General features: G+C 38.3%; 1 protein-coding gene across 1 annotated transcript in view; it reads right to left on the reverse strand.

Moving 5' to 3' along the window:
* ATRNL1 (attractin like 1) overlaps positions 1 to 15607 on the reverse strand; it is a 578768-nt gene that overhangs the window by 204489 nt on the left and 358672 nt on the right. The gene's annotated exons all lie outside the window — the stretch shown is intronic.

The following is a 15607-nucleotide window of genomic DNA, read 5'->3' on the forward strand; positions in this document are numbered from 1 at the left end:
ACAGAGAAGGCTCTTCCTCTGGGTCCCGCCAAGCGACATTGTTTGGTTGACGGGACCCGGAGAAGACCCACTCTGTGGGACCTAACTGGTCGCTGGGATTCGTGCAGCAGAAGGCGGTCCCCGAGGTAATCTGGTCCGGTGCCATGAAGGGCTTTATAGGTCATAACCAACACTTTGAATTGTGACCGGAAACTGATCGGCAACCAATGCAGACTGCGGAGTGTTGGAGTAATATGGGCATATTTGGGAAAGCCCATGATTGCTCTCGTAGCTGCATTCTGCACGATCTGTAGTTTCCGAACACTTTTCAAAGGTAGCCCCATGTAGAGAGCGTTACAGTAGTTGAGCCTCGAGGTGATGAGGGCATGAGTGACTGTGAGTAGTGACTCCCGGTACAAATAGGGTCGCAACTGGTGCACCAGGCGAACCTGGGCGAACGCCCCCCTCGCCACAGCTGAAAGGTGTTTCTCTAATGTGAGCTGTGGATCGAGGAGGACGCCCAAGTTGCGAACCCTCTCTGAGGGGGTCAATGATTCTCCCCCCAGGGTAATGGACGGACAGATGGAATTGTCCTTGGGAGGCAGGATCCACAGCCACTCTGTCTTGTCTGGGTTGAGTTTGAGTTTGTTGACACCCATCCAGGCCCCAACAGCCTCCAGGCACCGGCACATCACTTCCACTGCTTCCTTGACTGGACATTTAATTCTCTTTAAGGATGGCATGGGAGATGATATGTGTATCTCTCTGTGTTAATAGATCTCAAGGCCTAATTCCAAACTCTGAGCTATACCTCCCTCAGAGAGGTGCAGACAGACCACACTGTGAATTTTTTTGTAGCTGTATAATGTTACCATGAATCCATCTTTGTCAAAGTTCCACTGTATTATTTTCACTGTTCATTTTTTTCATTCATGGGGTTTGGAGTTTTAGGGGAATTGTTTACTTTAAGCTTATATAAAATATAGATGTGAGGGCCAAAAATTTAGGAACTCCTGCCTTTGGGGGGAAGGCACTATTATCAACTTCTTAGTGAAGTCTCCGGAAAAGAAATATTTACATAATGTATTCTAATCTCCCTTGTCATCCTCAACAGGAGTACAAGCTGCTGCGAATTGTTTAAAACACACAAGCTAGGAGTATCTGTAATTTTTCTCAGGCAGAAAAAAGTAGAAATGAATTATAGTCTCTCCAATGGGATATATCTAGCCAGAGGGTATATCATGACTGCTCTTTCTAGGCATGATCATGAACAGATCTCCTTTGAGCTGAAGAAGCAGACCAGTTGTTGAAACCTAAGGCTATAGCTTTCACTCTTTTCATCTGCTGTGAAGGGGCCATAAAAGCTAAATAAGTTACAAGAAGTGGTAATTTTATATTTATATTAGACTAATTCTACCCTTAATGTTTAATATATTTAAATTAAGTTACTTTGTTTAGAACTTAGGTTTGGGTTTGGTATCTATAAATAAAAGAAATTTTAAAATTCTCATAGGATAAAGCACTGAAAATAATATAATTCAAAATTCTCAATTATGTGTCCAATTAGATTTGTAGTATGTGCATGAGCAGGTCAAATCATTATTGCAGATAAGCCGAAACTCCTGTACGATATAAGCATTATTTCTCAAAAGGAACACTAAATTATTGCCTTTTTCTGAAAATAACTCCGTCATTGGTATCATAAAATGTTTTTTTCAGTGAAAAAAAAAAGGCTTTTGAAGAAAAAAAGAAAGCTCTTGAAGCAATATCTCAAATGAAGAGATTCAACAGCCTCAGAGGCCAAAACATTTTCCAGATAAATGAGGCCGTCTGACTGGAAGGGCAATTTTTAGCTAATATAGAGTTATGACAGGTCAGAGAAATACATACAACAAGATGGAATAGGGAAAAAACAGATGCAACGGTATGTTTTGAGGTCAAAGTGAAGTAAATCAGTGAACATGCAGAAAAGTAGAAAAGCAATTTGAAACTGGTTTGGAAAAAAAGCAGGAAACCTACAAAAGGACCGAAAAGAGACTGGTACAATCTTCCATTTCCTGGAGCGAGAATGGAATACACCCTCAAAATTATGACTGCAGGGCAGATATAGAAGTCAAAATAATAAACAGAAACAAAATAATGAATAAAGTGAACAAAACAATAAGATTTTAGTGGATAGACCATTAGGACCATACAGTGTTTTAACTAATAATTGGGAACTATTAGGAGATAGTGGAAACAAAGGAAAGTTGAAAACAATAAAAATACTGTCAGGCCTGGAAACCATTATGGGCATTGGATCTTCAGGCCTGCCACATCGGAGAGGGGCGGCATACAAATCTAATAAATACAAATACAAATACATTTAGGACTGTGGCAGAGGAGGGTTTCAGAAGGTTCTGACTAGTTCCGAAGAACTGGTTGTGGGAATTTTGAGTAGTTCAGAGAACTGGTAGTGGAAACATTGAGTAGTTCAGAGAACCAGTAAATACCACCTCTGACTGGCCAGGCCCCAATCTATTATCTGCCTCCCGATTCTAAACTGAGGAAATGGGAATTTTGCAGTAACCTTCCCCTAGAGTGGGGAGGGAATGGAGATTTTGCAGTATCCTTCCCCTGACATCTAGGGGAAGTCACAAAGCCATGCCCACAGAATCGGTAGTAAAAAAATTTGAATCTCACTACTGGACTATGGGAAACTGGGAGGGGGGAATTGCATGGAGCTGGGAAGATGTGTAGTCATGATAACATTCCTTTCTTCAAGAGTCAAGGCCATTCTGCTCTGCACCTGGAGGGGTATGATTAGGAGACATCTCCAGTTGGTATAGTATGTTGATTGGACCATGTGATGGACATGTGGGGGCAAGGGCTTGGATTTTCTTTTGGGTGGGGAAAACCTGAAAGCTTTCAGATTTGGGTTTTTCCAGATGTTCCAATATGGCAACTCTAATAAATGGAACTTTGAAGAAATGCAAGCCTCCAGGTTTTCTTACTTTGAACCCTGACAAATACAATTATGAAATTAAATCAAATCCCTCAAAGTTTATCTTTCACCATAAAATTGTAAGGAATAACTTACTGGAACCTCTTTAGTCATAATTACAAATGAACTGATACAAATTTTCTTTTATTGGTGAATAGATGCATGGATGCATAGTCAAGACAAGACAAAATAAGATGGACAGAGATAGATAGATAGATAGATAGATAGATAGATAGATAGATAGATAGATAGATAGATAGATAGATAATAGATATTGATTTCACTTTTAAACTGCCCATCTCCCTCACAGGGGGACTCTCTGATATTCTAATTCCTTTACTTCTTTATTTATTTACCAGCAGTTATCTAAATTACTTAGATTTACATGTCCCTTACAATCATTGTTCACACTTAGTAGCTTGCATGCTCTCTTTTGTAAATAATACATATATGAGAAGATTTTTAAAAAATCAGAATTTCTTTTTATGGCATTAATGTCTATGAAGAGGTTGGACACGTTTCTATGGATGGTTAATTGATGTTCTTGCACATAGCACAAGTTTAAATTAAACAATCTTTGTAATCCCTTCCAGTTCTACAATTCAATGATCCTATTATCTAATTTACCCTATCTTCCAAGGTTACGTATCAGAAAATATAATATACAGAATGTCCTATTTACAGATTTAGATACAGAGCCCTTGGGACTTCAGATGAATTTAAATCTAAAGTCATAAGCATAACAATGACTAAGTACTTAATATTGATTCTGCACATAGAAAGTAGCCACAAATAATTTATGCACACATGGCCAAGGATTAGATAGGTTATATTGATTGAAGATTCTATAATGATGGCTATGAATATTTTAAAAAAGCATAATAGCCTAAACAAGAAGACTGACCTAATGTTTCCATGTAGCAGAAAACAGATCGTAGTAGGGATTTCCTCATGTTTGTTGAGTGACAATGCAAAGCTGAACTGGACAAGCAGAACAAGATTAGAGGAAGAATAATTCTCCAAATCAGTGCAATCAAGAATTATCAAAAGAATCTAGAATCAGAGTCCCAGCCCAAGGAATACTGCTACCATGGTGGCACTTTAGAATAAAAGGGAGTACGTTTAGGCATATACAGTGGTACCTCATCATACGAACTTCATTGGTTCCAGGAGGAGGTTCGTAAAGTGAAAAGTTTGTAAGATGAAACAATGTTTCCCATAGGAATCAATGTAAAAGTAAATAATGCGTACAAATACTTCAGGAAAATCCCAAACTTTAGAAGGGAGGCGAACAGAGGGCAGGGAGGAGCAGCTAAAGGGGGTGGGTGGAAGAAGCAAGGCTAGGCTAAAGGGTGAGTGGGAAGGAAGAAAGGCAAGGGGGGCGCCCCTCCCTTTTCTTTCTTCAAAAGACATAGTTTCAGTGCCTTTGCAAGCAGTGCCTCTGCAAGCAAGCTGTTCTCTGCAAAATCTTTCTTCCTCCAAGCCACCCCTCCCTTTTCTTTCTTCAAAAGACACCCTTTCAGTGCCTTTGCAAGCACGTTGTTCTCTGCAAAATCTTTCCTCCTCCAAGCTGCCCCTCCCTTTTCTTTCTTAAAAAGACACCCTTTCAGTGCCTTTGCAAGCATGTTGTTCTCTGCAAAATCTTTCCTCCTCCAAGCCACCCCTCCCTTTCCTTTCTTCAAAAAAGGGGGAAAAAAGAAACCCCTTCATCCCAGCAGCAGCTGCTTGGGTTCATAAGGTGAAAATAGTTCGGAAGAAGAGGCAAAAAAATCTTAAACACTGGGTTCGTATCTTGAAAAGTTCATTAGAAGAGGTATTCGTAAGATGAGGTACCACTGTATAGAGAAAAAATAAGAGGAGTGATAGAAATTAGCATCTAATCAGAGATACTTGACTAGACATCTAAAAACTCAGAAGACAAGGTAGCACTAATCTGTAGGGAAAATCATTTCAGTGCAACCAGGTATGAAGGAATACAGAACACATATGTTCTATAACAGGAAGATGATGAGTAACCTCATTTGAAACATACAGTATTTTATAGGATTTTTAAAAAACAATACAATATCAGAAAATTTTATGAACAAAGGAATTACAAATTTGGAAAGGTATGTTATAAATCTAAAAATAAATAAATAAAGATGTGACAAAATTATCCTGTCTTTCATGGCAGAAGGCCTAGTTACTTGAAAGAGTATTGTCTGTCTTCATCTATTCATACATACATTAGTTGACCTAGAGCATGGGTGTAAAACTGGCAGCCCATGTACAGGATGTATCATGTGCAGGCCATGTTGACCCCAGCTCCGCAAAGAAAAAAAACCATTGTGATACGTTACATGACGGCAGTGTGACGTTGCGAGTTTTATATCCATGACCTACAGATTACACAGTGTCACATTGTGGGAATGTATCTTCTCAGTGATGATTCCTGTCCCGTGAAATAATTTCACATCTAAGATGACTACTCCCATCTTTTTTAGTCTCCATACCCTTTTGACTTTCTGCAACTTATTAAAGACTTACTTGTTCTTACTATCTTTGGGCTAAAATGGTGGTCCAGCCCCTTTGGTTTTTGTTTCTGTCTTCCTGTTAACTATATTCTTTTACATTGTGATTTATTATTTCATTTTAAATTCCCTTAACATTTCTAAATTGTAGACCATCCATGAGTTACAGTAGTCAAGCAGCCTCAAAAATGAAATAATAAATAAATAGTAAGGTAGGAGTTAAAATATTGTTCCAAAATCATATAAATAATACTTTTGATTTGAGCAAAACAAAACAAAACACCTGAACAAAGTTATGCAGAACTTGGTATCTGTCTGGGAATGGCATCTGGAGCCTCTAAAAATTATGCGAGAATGCTCACACAATTTATGGAGATTTCAGAAGCTGCACATAAGCACAGAACCTTTATATAACTTCCAGAAGGTACAGAGGCAGATACAGTGTACAGATACAGTCTATCACCAGAAACAACATGGCATGTCATAAGTGATACATGTATCAGTGATTCATTAATATGAGTCTAAATACTCATCTTATAGTAAATAAGGGTGGAAGGTTTCTAAAAAGAAAAGGAGGACAATTGCCTTGAATACTGCTATGTTTTTATCATTTTAGGAATATTTTATCTTATGGTTTTAATGCGTTTAATATTATAAGCCACTGGGAGTCGCTTTGAAATAGATGGGCAGCAAATAAATGTAATGAACAAACAAGCTTGCTTTAAGGATACAGAAAGTTTGATTGTAATTTTATTTCAGCAAGTCTTATTCAAGTTACAACACAACTAGAAGCTATATTCCTAAAATATCCTATTGTATAAAGCTGAATCAATGGATTTTACAAAAGAACACTTAATTGTTTATGCCTTTTACTGTTTGGATAAGTGTCATGTTTATGCTTCTATCAAAATAGTTACAGCTTTCAGTGAAGTTACACAGTACTAATTTGGCAACATAGTGCTTTATGTATGAGGACAACTGTGATAAAAGATCTGTGAAACAGACTGATTAAATGACCTGTGAAAAAGAGGTTGAAAGAATGCACTACCAGTTTGTGCAGATCTTTTCCTATTAAAATGAGCAGGGAAGGTATACTGCTGATCAAGCATACGTCTGACTAGTTTCATTTTCTACAAAATAATCCAAGCGTGCTTGGACTGCAGATTTTAAAATTGCTCATTATATTATTTATATTATTTAAATTAAAAAGAAAATAAGCCCAGCAAAAACTATTGTACAGAAGCAAATTTTAAACCTGTTATTGGCAAGAGAAAACTGAACGCCAGCTGGTTAATGTAAATGTCAATTAATTGAATGCAAAAAAGAATGCATAGCTCTTATTGTATTTTTAATGAATTACCCTTAGTTCTCAGCAGGCACTTATGCCATATTGAAGTAATAGAACAAAAGCTTGGGTTCAAGATAACCCCTAAACAATGCTTGATCCTTGCCTTATGACAGCAGTAATACAATGTCTTTTACATGTATTATTAAGAAGACTGTTCCAATTTAAAATACCTCTTCCACAAAGGAAAGAATTAATAGAGAAAAACAAAAATAAAAAAATAAACGTATTACATAAGATTTGGCTTCTCCTTCACATTGATATGCCATTATCAAAGCTAGCCCAGAATAATAATGTGAAAATTTCCTTTCCCAATAAATGAGCACTTGACACATTTCTGCATGTATATGTGTGTCATACATGTACTAAAACCATATTCTGGGTGGGGAAATCCAGTAGGATTAAGAAAAGAAGCTATTGATGGAATGAATAACTGAATTTATCAACTATTATCTTCCACATAAAAACCCCCCATGTAAATGTGTGCACAGAGAGACAAGCTGTCCTCTCTTCTTTCATCAGAAATAAGAATAAAGATGAAAAACACTTGACAGAGATGGGGCAAAGGAAGAGATAGTTGCATAGAAATGTGAACTAATAGATTGGGAACAAAACTGGATGGAGTGGAGAGAAGAGAAAAGAGATGATGCGTTGAGGGGAGGAGAGGAGAAAAGGAAGGAGAAGGAGAAAGGAGGCAGGGGAGAAAAGGGAAGGAGTGTTGGGTAGGAGAGGGAAGGCAAGGGAGAAAAGAGAGGAGAAGAGAGGATAGAAGAGGAGAGGAGAGATAAATTAAAAACTGTTTAGGAAGGAGAAAAATTAAGTTGGCAAGCAGCCCTTTAGAAGTGCTATGTTTTTAAATGTAGTGCAGACTTGAAGTACTGTATAATACATGCCGATCCTTTTTGGAAAGTGCTTTGTTTGTTTTTATTATTAAAACTATATTTAAAAATTGTAAGCCAAAGGCCACCTTTCGCATTGTTATGTACAATCAGTTCTCTATTCTGGTTTGCCTTCCTGCTTCCAATCAGCCTTTTTTCTTTTTAGATCAAGAATTTGTCAAAAACACGAGTATTTCAGATAACCTGTCTTCTCATACAATGCAATGGATGATATCAGAGGTGTTCATGCTTTCTGGTGATATTCATTTCTTTTCAGTGGAAGTTACTATTCAATGCAGTAAATATAAAATAGCTATTTCCACTCTCCCCCATTAATAGGTAAACATTTGGGGAACAAAAAAAATATTTTTCTGTCATCTATATAAGTGGAACTATTGTATGTATTATTCAGTTTCCAATATGAGTAAGTGTAATACACGTGTACCTAGAGCATATCTTATGAAATATACTGCCACCATTTGGACTTATAAATAACTTTGAATTAGAAGGAGCATAGAGATGTTGCAGAATGACATACCCATGAATTAATAAATACATCTTTGAATTCATAATTGGCATAATTGGTTATAAAATAGGTGGCTCTATAAATGTTTTAAATAAATAAGTAAACAAAAAATGAATGCTCATGCAATAGCAATTTAAGCATGCATATATACACATGTGGGGGGAAAGGGTAACACATCACTTTTTCAGATCACTTAGATCAGTGTTTCCTAACCTTGGCAACTTAGAGATATTTGGACTTCAACTCCCAGAATCCCCCAGCCAGCTGGCTGGGGGATTCTGGGAGTTGAAGTCCAAATATCTCCAAGTTGCCAAGGTTGGGAAACACTGACTTAGATAACTTTAACATCATTGATCTACAACTACTGTATATTTGACTTCTCCCTGTTCCATTCCTCCTTGTGATTTAGTTTAGCTTCACCTCATTCTTTAAATAACTAGCTGAGGAAAGCAGCCAAGAACAATGAAGTTCTTCAGTAATTTCTCAATTTAATTTCAATGTGTTAATAATGTGTTCTGAAAGTACATACTGTATTCAGCTTCCATGATAATGGGGCTTAACGTGCATATTTCTTTTGAAATATGTATTTCTCCATATTCTTTCAAACTATTCCACAGATTCAGTTGCTTCCCCCACTGTCAGTTTCTGGATTTTTATGGGTACCCATGATGTTCTAAATCTATTTACAGAAACTTCTGGGATTTTGTGACATCTGACATTTACAAATACACTTAGTCAACTTGGCGTCCACTAAGTAGAAGGATCCGAGGGAGGCAAATGATTAAATCTCAGTTCTAAGACGTGTACTTATATCACATTGTTGTTTGCATGTGTATGTATGTAAAAAGCAAGGCTGATGTTGAGGATCACTGAAGCAGAATTCACAATTGAATATTCTGTTTGCTGTGATATCTTTGGCCAACCTATGAGATTTATCAACTCATTAAAGTCTCCCACTCACAGCTGTTTTGTCTAGTGTTGTCTTTTTGTATTATATGCAGGATCTGCAGCTTAGCTAGCAATAGCACATAGATTTATATACCACTCCACAATGTTTTACATCTAGTAGTGGGATTAAAATAGTTTAATAACTGGTTCTCTGTCCTGATTATTGGCTGGATGGCGGTGGCCATGGTGAGCATGCTCAGGGAGTGTGACAGGCAGCACTCTGCCTCCTGCATGCCCTGGGAGCTAAAACGTGCCACGGGAGGACTTTTTGCTCTAGTGCGCCCTGTTTTGGGCCTCCCTGCAACTCCTGGGACCAAAAACGTACCTGGTGGAGCGCTGCACCCCTGGTGCCCAATTTTAGGCCTAGTAGGCCCACCTGAAGCCTCTTGGGAGCAAAAACCACAAGGTCGCACCCCCTGTGCCCTGTTTGGGGCCTAGTAGGCCCCCCTCTTCATCCTCCTGAAAGCAAGAACAGGACATTGGGGGGGCGCTGCACCCCCATGCCTTATTTTGAGCTTAGTAGGCCTCCCTGCAGCCTCTTGGAAGGGAAAACTGGTAATGGGAGGACCACGCCATACTTTCCCCCAAACTTTGTTTTGGGCCTAGTAGGCTCCCCCCTTCAGCTTCCTCGGATGGAAAATGGGCCTTGGGGGGCACCTTTTTGCACTTGCCTGGGAGCCAAAATAGGTGTGTGGGGACTCCTGGTAGGGGTGGGGTGGGGCCAGGCAGCAATTTAACTACTGGTTTACCTTAACTGGCCCGAACCAACTGAATCCCACCACTGTTTACATCACATCACTTTCTGAATGGTTTGCAAATGTCAGCATATTGCCTTCAATAATCTAGGTTCTCATTTTGATAATCTCAGAAGGATAGAATGTTAAGTCAATTTTGAACAGGTCAGGATCAAACTGCCTTAGGGCTGAGTTATCCAACAATACTACATTCTAACCACTGCACCACCATGGCTCCCCTTATTGCTTTAAAGGAGAGAGAAATAAATATTACAGCTAGAGGTCACTTTTATACCATGTTCTTCTGTTCTTGTGTGTTCTATCCCAAATCCATATATTACCTTGCTATTTATATGCGACCTAAACCCATTAGTCCCTCTCTGTCTGTTCTTTCCATGCTCTTTTAATTATTGTCATTCCCATTCCCTCAATAATTTAAAATACTCTCCTATGGACTACATCTCTAGGGGATCTAAATCCATGCCTGGAATTATGATCTTGTATTTAGAACACTATATGTTTTTATAAACATAATAATAACCAGCTGATTGTTTATCTCTGAGGTTTAATTTATTTATTCAAATAATTTAATACACTGTTTTATTAAGCTAATTAAAGCCAATATTAATAAAATAAAGTGTGGCTGTGATTCTTGGAGGAATAAATAAATAAAAAGAATCTATAGTGGATTCTGTCCTCAACTGACAGGTATCTCTGTGGTGCAGGCAGTCAATTTATTTCAGTCCAATCTACATTCCAAAGCAATTATAGGGATTAAACAAAAGTAATACCTCTATGTAAATGTTGAGCTTTTGAAGAAAATATATCTAATCTAATAATAAAAAAGTTTTACCTCTTCACCAAAAAAACCCATCTGATCCATATTATTCTATCTCTCCTACCTCATTTTTTATTCCTGTATCTTAAATCTAATTATAACTTATTTTCTTTATCCAACATAACAGTCTATTTTTAATATCCCCATATGAAGAGCATATAAATGTAAGGATTCATATAAAATTAAGCAAGAAGAAATAAAACAAGAATAACTGCAAATGTATTAATTAATCATTCTAATCTGTGAACAAGATGTCATATTCCAATAGGTACATCATTATTTTGTCAGGGTTCCAACCGATGCCTTAACTAAATCATGAGCCTCGAGCCAAACTTCAAAAGAAATCCAATTATTTATTAGGAGCTTCATGTTGGCATGTTCCAAATGAAGTGAACTCTGACCCCACATAATTTACAGCCTAGGCTTGATCCTGTTTTCCCCTACTCCCCAGGATAGTGCAATCAGTCAGATTCACCAATGAAGCAATTTTTCAGGTTGTACAGATCATTTCCCTCCGGCCACTGGGAGTCAGCCTTGATCGAGATATGTCTGGAATGTGCTTTTGTTTTTGGCTGCTATGCTGCTTCAGTGTAGCTGTAAAATCGTTTTCCCATCCCCCTTGCCTATGGCAACTCAAGAGCAGGTTGTGAGTTGACATATTTACAAAAAAAGATTGGTTTTTTAAAGGAAGGTTTGGAAATAAATTTGTACAATCCAAATATTCAAAATATTTTTTCTAGGCCCTGTTATATTAAACCTATGAATTCTAGTCCTTCCACAGGCACAAAGCTTAAGTGACTTTGGACCATTCTCTTTCCCAGATTGTTTTGGAGAAAACAGGAAGAGGAAGGAATAGATGGTGTGTTTTATACTTTGAGTTATTTATAAAAATATATATAAAAAATGTGATGCATTCTTTGAATTCCTGCATGATTGATATTTAGTAAACTGGGGAAGCTGAAAGATTACTGTTAAATATATATAATCACACCTGTTAAATCTGAGCATAGGTCACATTAAGCCCCATTTTAGTGGCTCTCCAACTTCTCAAATTAACTGTTGTGAATTTAGAGCAGCATTTCCCAACCGGTGTGCCGCAAAGCTCCTAGGGAAGCTCCAGCTGGGCAGGAAAAAGGAGAACTTCATTCTTCACGCCTACTTTTTCACGCCTTCCTTCTTTGGGGCCCAGCAGGAGAGCGCCAAAATCAGCGGCATCGGGCAGTAGCCGGGGAACAGCTGCGAGTGGGAGCTCCAGGTCGGAGGCACCGGCAGCACTCCGCCCAGCTGGAGCTTCCCTGGCGTCGGCGGCAAGTGTCCTTTGGGGCCCGGTGGGGGGGCACTGGGGGTGGGAGCGGGAGGGTGCCAGCTGCAGCGGCCCCAGGCAGTCGCGGGGAGATGGCGGCGGCGAGAGGGGGCTCCAAGGTGGAGGCACCGACGGTGGCGGTTGGACATGCTGCTGGAGACGTACATGCTGGCACTGCGGGGCTGGCACTGGCTCGCTGGCTGGGCCGGAGGTGCCAGCCCCATGCCCAGCACAGCACCAGCATATACGGCGTCCGTCAGGGTTCCCGCTCGCGGTCAGCCGCTCTGCCGCCACCCTTGGCTACTGCCTGATGCCGCTGTTGTTGGCGTGGTAGAAAGAGAGAGAGAGAAAGAAAGAAAGAGAGAGATAGCAAGAGAGAGAGAGAAAGAAAGAAAGAGAGATAGCAAGAGAAACAGAGAGAGAGAGAAAGAAATAGATAGCAAGAGAGAGAAAGAGAGAGAGAGAGAGAAAGAGAGAGTGAGAGAAAGAAAGAGAGACATAGCAAGAGAGACAGAGACAGAGACAGAGAGAAAGAAAGAGATAGCAAGAGAGATAGAGAGAGAAAGAAAGAGAGAGAGAAAGAGAGATAGCAAAAGAGAAAGAGAGAGAGAGAGATAGCAAAAGAGAGAGAGAGAGAGAAAGAAAGAAAGATAGCAAGAGAGAGAGAAAGAGAGAGAAAGAGAGACATAGCAAGAGAGGCAGAGAGAGAGAGAAAGAGAGACAGCAAGAGAGACAGAGAAAGAGAGAAAAAGAGAGACATAGCAAGAGAGGCAGAGAGAGAGAGAAAGAAAGAGAGATAGCAAGAGAGAGAGAAAGAGAGAGAGAGAGAAAGAGAGAGAAAGAGAGAATGAAAGAGAGATAACAAGAGAGGGAGAGAGAGCAAGGGAGAAAGACATAGAGGGAGGGAAGGAGGGAGAGAGAAACAGAGCAAAAAGAGAGGAAGAAAGAGGGATGGAGAGAGAGAAAGGGAAGGAAGGAAGAGAGAGAAAGAGGGAGGGAGAAATAGAGTGAAATGGAGGAAGAGATATTTTTTTTGGTCCAAACTTTTCTTTAGCCACCCCTCCTCCCCCCCTCCTCCCCCCGTTCAGTGTTCCCCAGGATTTTGAAAATATGAATAATGTGCCGCGGCTCAAAAAATGTTGGGAAACACTGTTTTAGAGGTAGGTAAGTAAAAGAAAAAACAAAAGCAAACATACTAAGTTATATTAGAATGTTCCCGAAATCCCCTAAAGTGATAGTGACCTTACTATGCTCTCTGTAGCTCTCATAAGCAATGAATGAATGAATGAATGCTCCAAGAATCAAAGTGTTTGTTGAAACTAGTTTGTTGAAACTATTAAAATTTAGGTAATTAATGTTAATTAATTTATACTACAACTTATAAATAACACAATTGGTACTATATAATGGTTCTAACAGTACATTTATCTAAAAAATCCACAGGTTAAACTCATATAATCAAAGTTGTCAGAGCTTCAAATAAAAGGTGCTTCTGAAATTATCCAAAATTAGTTTCAATTAAGGAAAGATAGTTAAAGAAGTTGAAAGAAAAGAAAAGATTATTTCACTACCAGTATAAATGCACTGTTTGCTGGATTAGAAAAAATATATTTATTCCAATACACTAAATAGTAGGTACTGTGGCCATCATATATATGCATTCACTCTACTGGTGCATTCATTCATCCATTATATGCATCCATTTTCCTGATGTCAGCTATCAGATATAACTAGTAAGGATCACAGTAGTTAAAGCAAGCATGATTAAAACTATTAAATGAAATTCACTTCCCAATAAATAGATGGAAGGACTACATGAAGGGTTATTTCCAATAAATCACAACACAAATGTAATAAAATAAAATGTAAAGTTAAAATAATAAGGAAATGTCTTCTTTTATTGCAGAATTTTTAGAAAAATAATTATATGGGCCAAGGGAAACTATAACAATTTAGGGGAAGTGTGTTTTTTATTATTTTGCTTTTATAAGTTCAGAACAGACTGGTAATTTAATTTTGTCATATAGTGCTCTTTCTTTGTATCGAACTCTACGTTGTAGATATTATAGAGCAATCAATACAGTGCAATAGATTACTAAATATTTAGAGAAATGCACTTTATTTCTGCAGGTTGTAATCCATTCCCAGAAATGTTAACATTCATACCTCAGATATGTTTTACTATCAAAAGTCGCACACAGGTATGCAGTGAACACAAATAAACACAAATAAAATTACCAGAGGGGGGGGGATTATGAACGACTTTAAAATATACAATTAAAATGTTTCAGTTTCTCTATCAGGTAGCAATTAACGCTTAATGTTTATTTTTAACGTTTAGTTAAAATGTAATTAAAAAAATATAGCGAGATCTGATGGCTACAATGAGATCTGTGAAATAATATTCAAGCCAGAGGTTGTACTTTTATTTTTTTTCTTAATCATCTATGCTCTTGCTTGTTTCTCTTATGAGAAAGGCCTCAAATTAAGTATAAGAAATGAAAGATATAACACAAGTTACTTTATAATTGTAAAAATATCAGAAGTAACTTTGTGGGGGTGGGGATGGGGGATGTATTAATGATTATATATAAACTATGGTGCAGAACTATGTGACTACACTGAAGAAAAAGTTGGCCCTAGTTTATTTATTTATTTATTGGATTTGTATGCCGCCCCTCTCCGGGGACTCGGAGCGGCTAACAGCAACAATAAAACAGTGTACAATAGTAATCTAATACTAAAAATGATTAAAAACCCATTAATATAAAAAACAAACATACATACATACATACCATGCATAGTTGTAAAGGCCTAGGAGGAAAGAGGATCTCAATTCCCCCATGCCTGACGGCAGAGGTGGGTTTTAAGTAGATTACGAAAGGCAAGGAGGGTGGGGCAATTCTAATCTCTGGGATTAGTTCCAGAGGGCCGGGGCCGCCACAGAGAAGGCTCTTCCCCTGGGTCCCACCAGACGACGTTGTTTAGTTGACGGGACCCGGAGAAGATCCACTCTGTGGGATCTAACTGGTCACTGGGATTCGTGCAGCAGAAGGCGGTCCCTGAGATAATCTGGTCTGGTGCCATGAAGGGCTTTATAGGTCATGACCAACACTTTGAATTGTGATCGGAAACTGATCGGCAACCAATGCAGATTATTATGTGTAATTATTATTATTATTACTATTATGTCTAATAGTCATTGTCATCCTTTATTCACAGTTGTCTTTAATTTTAGGTGATGCTTCCAGAATATCTTTTGTGCATTTGCATGCTATTCCCCTGTCATATTGTATTGTGTAGCATTTTATAATTTCTTTTTCAGAGCGTTGCCTATACAATTAAAAATGTTAGAATGTACCTGTTAATCACAAACATAATATACCCATAAAAATATCTCTCCAAACATAAAATATTAAAAATCTGAATAAAGAGATGCAATGCAAATCTCATTTTAAAGTATAATCCTAGTAAATTAAGATGGATATGAACTGTTAACTGGGGGCACAGTATACTCAGAAGACCAAACATGAGGCTTGTTTAATACATGCAACTAACAGTTG

The sequence above is a fragment of the Erythrolamprus reginae genome, chromosome 5 (genome assembly GCF_031021105.1).
Source record: "Erythrolamprus reginae isolate rEryReg1 chromosome 5, rEryReg1.hap1, whole genome shotgun sequence".
NCBI classification, from domain to species: Eukaryota; Metazoa; Chordata; class Lepidosauria; order Squamata; family Dipsadidae; genus Erythrolamprus; species Erythrolamprus reginae.